Source organism: Ambystoma mexicanum, chromosome 12, assembly GCF_040938575.1.
Source record: "Ambystoma mexicanum isolate Mex_15411 chromosome 12, UKY_AmexF1_1, whole genome shotgun sequence".
Lineage (NCBI taxonomy): Eukaryota > Metazoa > Chordata > Amphibia > Caudata > Ambystomatidae > Ambystoma > Ambystoma mexicanum.
In genome coordinates this window covers 88,171,423-88,183,538 of record NC_090936.1, presented here as the reverse complement: position 1 = coordinate 88,183,538, position 12,116 = coordinate 88,171,423, and the positions used below count along the sequence as shown (strand labels likewise).

General features: G+C 44.7%; 1 protein-coding gene across 2 annotated transcripts in view; it reads left to right on the top strand.

Annotated features, from left to right (window-relative positions):
• The window catches only part of FBXL13 (F-box and leucine rich repeat protein 13), a 2,326,763-nt gene that overhangs the window by 689,735 nt on the left and 1,624,912 nt on the right, over positions 1-12,116 (top strand). The gene's annotated exons all lie outside the window — the stretch shown is intronic.

Sequence of the window (12,116 nt, the reverse complement as noted above, 5' to 3'; positions counted from 1 at the left end):
CATATAGATTGTGTCCTGGTATGGTCTGATTCACAACGGGCCAGATGCCAATTGTCGTAGTTAATATCTCGTGGTCGCTCTTATTGTATGTCCTTACCATGAAATCTGACAGGTTCCCATACAAAATCCCTTGAGGTAAACAGATAGTCCAACATGTATTGTTCTGTGCCTCTTTTCCATGTAGGTTGTGCCAGGATATCTCCTTGTATGTGACCATTAGCCATGTAGATGTTTTTTACATTCATCTCATCTCTCCAGATGTATCCTCTAGCTATTGGTGGAGAAGAGTTTAATGATCGATTAGATATAGTTTTAGGCTTCTCATCAAAACAATGTATGTTTAGATCATGACAGAGAAGGATTTCAAAACTGGGTGTCACGTCCCTCTCACCATCAATGGTGTCCAGTACTGTTGTAACATACTCTTCATCCCTAGTACACACCGGGTTCCAGTAAAGGTTGATCACTAATAAGTTCCTCAGCAGGTTACTTTCTTTCAAACCTGTTGAGATAAGGAGAACTAAAATCCAGGGTGACGGATGAAATTCTTTATCCACTTTGAGTTTTGTGATGTTTTTAGGGCGATTAAGAGGCCTGCCATCGGGCGTCCCTTATTACCTTCTACTGCAGGGTTGATGTATATCTCGTAGCCATCTAATAAGGGAGCCTCTGACAGCCATGTCTCTTGGGCGCATATTATTCAATGAGGTTAAAGTTCAAGTCACCTGCACAAAATGTGCAAAACCTTGCGTGTTCCAAGAAGCGAGGGAGACGTTTTTGACGTTTATGGGACATGTAGCTCCTTGTGTTGGTACCCTAACTACCTTCGGCTATGAAGTCGAATGTCCACCAGCCAATGTCCCTGCTAACGAGAGCAAATTTCACGTTCAATTTTTTTTTGTTTTTTTTTTTGTTTCCTTCTTGACGTCTCCTCCCTTCAATTTCACAGTTCTTTATTCTGTTTTACAGTGTTCTTTTTAGGTTTCTTTTGCCCGAGGGTTAGTCTTTATCCCTATGCTCTGTCTCCTTCTGGCGGTACTCGGAATCCGAAGAACGGCGTCCAAGGCTTTTGGATGCCTTGGACATCCAGTGATAGATCTCTTTGTCTTGTCACTTGTGTTTCTTCGGTATTGTATTCAACCAACTCAAACCCCATGGGTATTCATTTTCCAGCTACTTCCATAATTCTGTTTTTTTTAATCCTTGGAAGCCACATAAATTATAGCTTTATCCACTATATCCCCCTCCGGAAATTCGATCAGGTGGAAGTCACCAGAATCAATGTTTCTCCATCTCGAGAAACAGTGGAGCAAGTGCAATATATTGGCTCGATTTAACACCAACCCATCTTTTATTCTGTCTACATTTTCTAACAGTAGCCGGTAGGTGGAGTTTGCTTTACAGGCACGAACTTTCTTTTCTGTTAGTCCATTTCTTCTCCCCAGAGTTATTTGTGTGTCTTTTGTCAATATTAGCTCTTTTCTCATCCATCATTCGGAAAGGGGTATTTTTTGTTATACATGCTTTCGGTTGTATAGGCACGAATTGTGATGGTAATTCATCTTCTTGTGTGTTGATATCATCATTCACATGTTTCTGCCTCATAGTGAGTCGCTGTAAGTCCCTTACTGGTAGGGGTACAAACTTAGTTTTCTATGGATCCCTTAATGTACAAAAAATGAATCTATGTGATAACTGCATCGCCTGTAACTGCGCCGATGAAAATGTCAACGCCAATTACGGCGCGGCACAATGATCAGATGGATCACTTTGCCCACGTCTCCTGGACCGCATTCCCCTACCCGACCCCACTTATATGGCAGCACGCTTCTGTGTGCGCCGACTCCCTGCTATCCCTGCGCCGTCAATTCCTCCCTCCCACATACGTGGGTCGGAGCTGACGCTGCAGGGTGCTTTTTATTTATTTTTTACTTTCTTGTCCCCCGCTTACCACAATGGTAAGCGGGGACACCTCCGCAACCCCCGCTTTGCTTGGAGGCAGTAATGGGAGTCGGTAAAAAGAAATGCACCAAAGTCGCCATTACGTGGTCGACATTTTGGTGCATTTCCACAAAAATCACAGCATTACCAAAAGTGTTTTAGGTGCACCACTCCCATGGAAGTGATTTAAAGTGGAGTTGATGTACAGTGTAGAGTTTGGAAAGAAGCAGCGTGAAAGAAAATCCCCTTTAAATTTTTTCCATTTCCACCACTGAACTTAAATGACAGGAGGGAGGTAATGGGTTTTATTTTGAGTGTCACTACAACAGCAGAAGCTAATAAGAATCTCCATTTTAATCTCGATCCGTCATTAAACGTGTTTTTTACCTAAATGTTCTGGATAACTCACTGTTCTTCAGCGGGCAGAAAACCTGTGTTAGCAAGAGCTCGCTCAAAGGACAGCGACTAAGACTTCATCAGAGATGTGCCTTTTTTAATTTCAAGCACGAGGACACGTGTACAGTCGCACTGTACTAACAGAGTTGCACTCGGGCACACCTCTCTCAAGCAGGGACGTCATTTAGGGGTTGCCTGAGGTCTCCCTTTGCGACCTCTGTGGTCTCCCTTAAGACCTCTTAAAAAAAAAAAGAAAGTTAATTTTTTTTTTTTTGGTAATGCAAGCTTCTGGGCTGTGGCCAGCACCATGTGGCTCTTTACTTCTGGAGTGGCTGGCTTTCTTGTTCAGGCCCCTTTACAAAAAAGAAGAAAAATAAGAACAGGAGTGCCACAAGTCTAAAACTTTCAGCACTGACCCTAAATAAGAAAGAATAGGAATACCAAATAATGTGTCTTTCTGGAATTCTATACAATAATTGCTAGACTCATTAAAGGTTTATTTCAGGCACACTTCAGGGGGTGAGTCACTGATTTAGTCTGTTCTTAAACGCCTCAACTCAGCCTTTCATCCTTCTGAGGTCGATAAATGAGTACCAACACAGGCTGGGTGGTATTGGGTGTATATTTTTTCTATGTAAAGCGCTTAAGCTTAAGTGCTATATAATAACACATCATTATGATTTGGTCATGGACGTCTGCTTGCATTCACAGTAATTTGGTAATATGGGCCTATACACACTGATATTAACGATACATATGGCGATCCATTCTTGCATGGAATGTACATCACATTATAGTGATAACATAACCATATTTTTTGTAGTGTACAATGCTATGTGATGCCACTTCCTGTTCTGTCAACGGGTGAAAGGTTGTGTTCCATCACTTCCCGCGATATCACTTCGGGTGGGGTCAAATGACATAACTTCCTGTGATGTCATCAGGGGGGGTCAAGGGTCGTCTGATGTCACTTACGCTACCCCTGGCATTTTGGTGAAATGACTTCCCTGCTCTCAAGCCCCATTACAAGCTGTGCATTCTTATAGCACGACACCAACTAATTAGTCACATATTTGAGGAAAATAATTGTCCTTTATTAATACTTAAGTGGGCCCTTTTATGCGAGAGCATACATCAACTACCATCAGAATGGAAATGTACCGGAGAGCACAAAATACACAGGAGAGACGTATATGTCATGAAACTCACATGAATTGAGTTAGCTGTGGATAAGGGTTGTGGCAGGTCTCCAATGCCGGTGTGGCTGAGTGGTGGCACACAAAATGTAATTCAGCCGATCCTCTGACAAAACAGCAGCACACGCCCGCTGGTCATCAGCTTTCTGTTCTCCTTCGTGCAAGTGACTTTAATCTTCTCTGCAGTGTACTGGGACTACAGTAGGCCGTGTGGCTCAGGCTCCGCGCTGGTCGGTACTGGCTGCAGCACTGGTACACGGTACCCAGATGCCTGGTACACATGCAGCTGTCTCTGTGACTCCAACGTGCTGGGGTGGGGGAGGAGCATCGGGGCGTAGGCAGACTCGACTCCACTCCCAGCCTCGGGTGGAGAGCAGCACAGAATACCTAATCCCCCACACTAGCGTGAGATGGGGGTTTAGATTCTATAAAAGACAAGGAGGCGAGTATTATGCATTACAATCTTTACTCTGAACCACAGCAGCAAAGAATGAAAAACTTTGTAAAAACACATTTTTTTCCAATAGCACAACATAAGAACAATACAAAGGGAAACATCCCATTCCAACATGGCGGGCAGGTCATGCCCCGGAGGTGGCCAATGGGCTGCAAGCCAGTCCCATAAAGGTCCATTCCTCTATCAACTTCTCCTCTTTCTGTCGCTGATGTTTTTCCACACGACCATCGGACATTTTCTCCATGTAAGACGAAGAACAAACTCCCATGAGAACGTCAGAATGAAATCCGTCTGCCACTTGGAGCTGAACCTTCCGCTTCTGCTTGAGCCGCAGCCATCAACCGAAAGCTGAAACAACAATCAAACACCAGTAAGGGTGGGCGAGTGGGATAATACTCACCTCCTTGTCTTTTATAGAATCTAAACCCCCATCTCACGCTAGTGTGGGGGATTAGGTATTCTATGGCAAGACAGGAGGCTCATATTATGCAAGTTCAAAGCCCTTGCATTACATTCACAGCTACATGAGCAATACGTTTATGGTAAAACGTCTTAAAAGTTGATTCCCTTGGCCAGTCAGCTGCTTTTAAAATCTGTTCCAAACTACCCCCCAGAAAGGCTGCTTTAGAGGCCATAGTGCCTCGGACTGAGTGGGGACCAAAAGAGGCTGTGTCAACCCCCGCCTCCCGCATAATCCATTTGATCCATCTGGCTAAAGTAGAAGGGGACACTAGCTTATGGGGTTTCCTGTAGGAAATCAGCAGCTGAGAAGTACTGGGAGGCCTAAAAGCTTCAGTTTTTATCTCAAAACACTTCAAACAGTTGATCACACATAATTTATCATCTTCAGGAAAAGCTGGATAGGATATAGAGGAAGTCATGCATTTAGTCCTCCATGACATAAAGAAAGTAACCCCTTGAGGGGTGAACATCTTATTATCCACATCCAGAGCTCTGATATCAGAGACCATTTTAATAGACACCAGACATAGTAACATAGCAAGCTTGGCAAATAACTGTTGTAGGGACAAATCGTCATTAGGAGGCCAGGACCTGAAGAGCTGCAGTACCATATTAACATCACAAAGAAAAGAATACTTCGGTTTTGATGGAACCTTAATCCGAATAGATTTTAGGGCCCTTTGCACCAAAAAGTGCCTACCCACTGGCTCCCCTTTAACCAAAAGGTGACCAGCTGAAATAGCTGAACGAAACCCATTAACAGTCCTGTAGGCTTTCCCCTCTTTAAACAACTCTACCAGAAAATTAACCACTTCTACAGGAGGGGCAGAAACGGGATTGAGGTGCCTAGCCACACACCAGCTAACTCAGCAGTTCCATGCTGAGGAATACCCGGATTTAGTAGAGGGCGCCCAAGAGTCCCTGATGACCGACATAGAGTCTTGCGAAAGTCCTCTGAAGCACCAGGAAGAGCTGAAATCTTCCAAGCCATAAGGGCAAGGTGTCCCTGCAGGACTAACTCGTGAGGGAGACCTCCCGGATCCACCAGCAACTGGGGATCAAACGGGAGAAGACGGGGAAAATCTATTGCCAATTCCAGAAGGGCCGGGAACCAAACCTGAGAGGGCCAAAAGGGGGTAACCAGAACCAGAGACACTGCTTGTCTGCGAACTTGGACCAGAACCCGAGCTATCATGGCAAAGGGAGGAAAGGCATATCCCAACTGACCCGACTAGTCCTGTAGGAAAGCGTCGGTGGCTAGAGCTAACGGATCTGGTCTCCAACTGTAAAACTTGGGAACTTGACAATTTAGTCTTGAGGCAAACAAGTCTATCTTCAGGGGACCCCAGAGGGACGCTATGCGGGCAAAAAGAGACCTGTTCAACATCCAATCGCTCCTGTCTTGCAGGTGCCTGGAGTTCCAATCTGCAATCTCGTTGCTGACTCCTGGGAGGTATTCTGCTTTCAATAGAATATCCCTGTCGAGGCAAAAATGCCAAAACTCTCTTGCCAGATCCGCTAGGACCTTCGACCTGGTACTCCCGAGGTGATTGATGTATCTTACCGCAGAGATGTTGCCCATGCGGAGGAGAACACAACAATTCCCTTGATCTTTGAGGAGACTCCGAACAGCAAAGGACCCCGCTAACAACTCTAGACAATTGGTATGTAGTTGTTTCTCTGACTCCGACCATTTCCCCCCTGTGGAAATTTGACCCAATCTGGCTCCCCAACCCGCTATGCCTGCATCTGACTCCAGAACGACGTTCGGAGATGGGCCAAAGATCGCCTTGCCATTCCAGGCCTCCATGTTCCTGAGCCACCACAGGAGCTCCAATCTGGCCTCTGGAGGCAAGTCCACCATCTGGGAATAAGAGAGACACTTGCGCAAATGTTTGGCTTTTAGGCGCTGAAGCGCTCTGTAATGTAGGGGAGCAGGGAAAATAGCTTGAATGGATGCTGACAGCATCCCCACAACCCTGGCTAACTGCCTGAGCAAGATCCTCCCTCGCCTGAGAAGTAGACGAATCTCCTTCTTTATTTTGGACAGTCTGTTGACTGGGAGAAGAAGGATGCAAAGCTTTGAATCTATATTGAAGCCCAGAAATTGGATACATTTGGTAGGCTTCAATATGGATTTTTTGACATTTATCACAAAACCTAGATCTTGTAAGAGGGTCACAGAAAACTTCAGATGGGAACACAGAGTTTGATAATTCTGGGTCAGCAAAAGCATGTCGTCCAGATAAATTATGATCCGAATCCCCCTGGACCTGAGGAGAGCCATCACAGGCCGCATGAGCTTGGTGAAACACCATGGGGCCGTGGACAGACCAAACGGAAGGGATGCAAACTGCCACCTCCGACCCCCCCACTGAAACTGAAGAAACTCTTGATGAGGGGGAAAGACGGGAACCACTAGGTAAGCGTCCTTAAGGTCTAATTTGACCATCCAGTCTCCCGGGAGAAGGGTGTCTCTGAGTAAATGAATTCCTTCCATCTTGAAGTGGTGATATACCACCAAAGAGTTGAGGGCTTTCAGATTTATTACTGGGCGAAACCCCTGGTCCGGGTTCGGAACTAGAAAAATGGTACTCAGAAACTGAGAGGCCTGGTAAGAGGCCGGGACTACCGCTCCTTTGGAGATGAGATCCCTTACTTCCACATCTATGAGGGATTGTTTGACTTCGTCGAACACCAAAGGAAGGGGAAAGGACAACTGGCAAGGAGGGGCATAAAATTCTATCTGATACCCTTGAACAGTCTGCAACACCCAAGGATCCGAAGTTATGGACTCCCACTGTGGAAGAAACCTGGCTAACCTGCCACCTAGACTTTTGAGGGAAAAAACTTTCAACACCTGAGAAAGTACCTGATGGCCCTATTGATCTTCCGGCGCCTCTGCCGGCACGTCCTCTCCAACTCGAGTTTTGTTGAGGGTAGAACTGGGCATGTGCTCCTCGAGCAGAGGAGGGATTGTATGCGCCACGGGGCGTGAATTGGCGGGGACGGGAGGAACCCTGGGTAAAGCGGCCGGAGGAGCGGCCCCTACCTCGTCCAGCCTTGTTAAAAACCTTTGGGGCAAAAACCTTTTTTTATATTAGCCTGTGCTTTGTACAGCGCTGTAAAAGTGTGAACATATGCCGACAAATTTTTCAAGAAAGAGTCGCCAAACAAATTACCTTGAGCCGACGGGCCCGCTTCCCTTTCTGACATGTCTGCCAGTTTGGAATCCAACCTTATTAATAATGATTTTCTACGCTCTCTACATATGGAGGCATTAGCGTTGCTGAGCAGGCACACCGTTCGTTGGATCCACCCCCTTAATGCGTTAACATCCACCGGGGTATCAGAGGACGCCGCCTATTCTGCCATTTAAAAAATCTGCGTGACTGGACGCAGGATATCCAACAGCCTGTCTTGGCAACTACGCCACGCTTTATCAACCCCCTTCTTGGGGTCTTTCCCTTTCTGGGATAGAAAAGCCGCCATAAATTGGTCTATTTCTGGCGCTAGAGCCACCTTGTCGGCAAGCATAGGTCTGGGGCATTCTGACCGTAACTTATTACATTCCTCTTTGGGCAAAGGGTGCCTGATCCAGAACTTAAGAAAAGAGGAAACCTCCTCAGAGGGCTGCCACTCAGCTGACCTGGGGTGTTGAATCAGGGCCGGATCAAAGAACGGAACTCCATTAGCATCAAGCAGGGACGCCTCCTGAGGGGCCACTGAGGTCACCTTCCTTTTCTGCCTCTTAGGGGATGAATCAGAATCATCTGAACTCTCTGTGGATGAGACATCAATAGGGGGCGCAACCGGCGCAAAAGGCGCTGGGGCAGGCCAGGGGGTGGAAGAGAAAGGTTGACGGGACTCTTCCCAACCGCGCTTCAGCGCTCTCCTAGGGGAAGCTATAGGCGAAATGGCCAGGGGGGGACTGAGTTGTCCCTGGATATGCTTAGTTTTGGCCGTACACTTTTTAGGGGCCTGGGCTGTAATAGATGGGGTAGCATCTTGGGAGGGCTGGAAATCCGCAATGCGGGTAATTAGCCTGTCAAAGGCCGACGCCAAGGTGTTATTCAAACCCATTAAGGCTGAGTCCAGAGAGGACTGAATAGCATGAGCCACTGAAGGCTGGGCATGTCCGGCTTGATCCCCCATATTTTCTCCCAACTTGTCACTTTTTTTGGCAGTGCGCACTTGAGTGCTGGCATCCGCAGATGAGGGAAGCCCCCCCTCATCCATGAGAGCACGTCACAATTTGACTTAGTAAAATATATATACACTTGTATCAACCAACAGCAGGTTCAGTGCTGTAACAACAGCAGCCGAGCAGGCAGAACCTCTCGATTCCCGAGAGTAGAAACCCCTTGAGGGAAGGCCTTCAAGGCCGTTAACAGGCAGCACCTGTAGTACAACAGACAATCACGCGTGCAGCGTGTGAGGGCGATAAACAGCAATTTTTAAACTAAACACTCTGTAAACATATAAAAATTGCAGATAAATAAATGGAAAAAGTATGACATAAATGAAGGCGGAGAAGGCTCGAACCGCCAATCTTGTGTAAAGGAAGCAGCACGTGTTCCGCGTGAGCTAGAAAAGCCTTCAAAACTCCCCGCGGCCCTGACAGGGCGCGCGTGTCAAAGAACGTAGAAACGTTAGCAGAAATAACAATGCAACAAATATAGTAAGAAAGAAAGAAAGGAGCGCGACGCCCTCAGGCTGTACGCGCGGTCTTGAGGAAACACCAACACCTCAGGAGGCGAACGCGGGCTAAAATAAACAAACGCTCCGCTTGCCTGCCTGAACAATAGTGAAACGCAATCACACTTAGTATATAATGTAAAGAAAACACGTTCCCCTCAAACGCTGTTTCTAGCAAACTAGTAACCAGAGATTACAAAGTAACACTTCCAAACACAGGCTAAGAAAAAACCAGAGGTGTGACTTAGCTGTGGGTCAGCAGCAAAGAATGAGGAGGAGTTGATAGAGGAATGGACCTTTATGGGACTGGCTTGCAGCCCATTGGCAACCTCCGGGGCATGACCTGCCCGCCATGTTGGAATGGGATGTTTCCCTTTGTATTGTACTTATGTTGTGTTATTGGAAAAAATTTCGTTTTTACAAAGTTTTTCATTCTTTGCTGTTGTGGTTCAGAGTAAAGATTGTAATGCATAATATGAGCCTCCTGTTTTGCCATAGAATCCAGTGTCTGCCTCTGCCCATGGCTGCATGGCTTGTGCAATTCGATGAAACAGAATATGTGATTAATAAAAAAAGGTTTGCAAGAAACTGTCGGTCTATGGGGCAAGTTAAAGCATATTGGGCAAACCTGAGTAATGAGAATAAAGGCTCTGTTAAATAATCTATGAATATGCCAGAGGATAACAAGGATGACCAGAGCATCTTGAATCAGCTTTCTCGGACGATCAGCCAAATATATTCTCTAGCAGGGAAACGCATAAAGGCACAGTTACAGCTTTACCTACAAAAGACATGAGCTTCTATACACTTGAGGAAAAAAGAAGGGGTCAATGCACTTCTAATATAATGTGGGAAGTTCCAAGTAGGTTTGCAAACCTGTCTATTCAAAAATAGGAAAACATCTGGCCCTAAGGGATCTGCGTAGAACAGCGAGCTGTTTGGCCAAGAGGAACCTGTAACTCTAAACAGGCAGACTGTCCTAAATTTGCTGTTTGAGGACCTGAGTCTCAGAACAATTATCTCTAAAGACATTTAGCAAGTAGAATTCTGCAACAAAGTTGATTGCTACTATAGTGTTGGAAGAAGCTTCAGCTCTCTCGTTCCTCGCATATGAAATGTACATCCCAAGAAATGGAAAAATGCCAAATATCAGACGTCCAGAAAAGCCCCTCGGTTCCAAAAGGGCAGAAAGGAAAATATCAGGCCTTGGTAGTAACCTTTGGAAGGAATGACCCGGACAGCAGGGTAATTGTACCCGCTGATTTACCCATTGAGTAAACATATCTGTACAACAATACTCAAAAAGACTGCAAGCAATGTATTTTGAACAAGGAGTTACATGGTTCAAAAAGAGATCATCTTTTGGCTTGATACTCTCGGTGGCCAACGTATTCATCTTATCATGGAACACGGAGGGTCATAGCCATCTGGGCTTTGCCTTCCAATGTTAATTTACACAGTAAATATTTACTGGAATCCTCGTAATATTTCCAACAGAACATTTCTGCACTTTGCTTGATGACATATCAGCCTGGTTTTTGTCCTCCAACTGAGACATATTAATTGCTGGGGACTTCAGTGCAACATATGAGTAAACATACAAGGGGGATACTAGGTGGTACGAAGGATTTGAGGTATGGTCGAGAGTCAAACTCCTGCACACCTGGGGCTAACCATGTTAAATGGGAGTATGAGGTCAGATACACCAGCGAGAACCACTAAACACAGGGGTTCTGTAGCTTCTGTGCTAGACTACGCCTTTGCAACCCCTAAACTATTTGATGTGTGTCTTGTCATGGTGGAAAAAAGTTAGGCGATAGACCCGATAAAAATCCATTAGGGAGACCAGCTACTCTAAAGAAATAATTTGTTGATGGCCTGGAAATTAATTACCAGGGGTCAAGGTTAATATGGATAACATTTGCAATTAAGAAGTACAATAACAATATTGAAGTGTATTTAAAACATTTGATCTATAAACCCACACAACTAGAAGGAGAGATGAATCCATTGACCATGGAGCTTTTGACAAAGCAAAAAAGCATTTCCAATGTTAGATGCTCATTTGCATAAATGATGGTTTATATGGCAGAAGGGGGTCGCTAAGGCGTAGTCTGAGACTGTTAAGAAAAATGAACTCTACTGAGGCTTTTGAACAGCAATTACATTTGAAAACGTACTATAAAAAATGGTTAACTTCACATAAGCTTAGATGAATTTTGAGAGTAGCCACTGTATTGAACTTAGACACATTTTGAGAGTGGGCATTGTATTGAATTTTAAGGGTAGCTATGGTATTGAATCTAGATGAATTTTTTTATTTTATTTTTATTTATTGTGTTGTAGTCAAAGTGCGACTTTTCACAAAAATATTTTTACATAATGAATTCTATAACAATTAAACACTCAATGAAGAAGAAAAACACAAGGAAAAAAAACAAGGTTTATAACAAATGAAAATAAAACGGAAGATGAAACATTTACAAACAAAATAAAAAACTGCCTAAAATCAAATCAGCGACATAGCAGCATAATAATTCCATCTCATTGACCAATGCTAATGTATACAAACAGGATATACATGAAGTTTTTCATCTCATGATGCTCTTAATATATATCTTGGTGGGGTCCGAAGGAGGAGGCTTTACGGCACTTATAGTTTTTCAGTTGTTAACACTTCTTTAAGAAAGTCATGTTGTTTGACAATAGGTTACTATTTCGTTTTCATTGTTAACCAATTTGTTTCAGTTCTTCCAAAATGTTTACCACTTCCGCCGTCAGGAAAGATTCATTCCCTGAGGCTAATCTTAACCAGAAAGTATTAGCTTCTAAGAACCACAAATTGTGTACAAATGTTTGTAGTCTTTGTGCCCTCAATTCCCATGTCCCTGGGCATACATATAACAGATGTTCAATGGATTGTGAGGTTAGTTGGAATCTCTAAAACATTTCTAATATGTTGAATT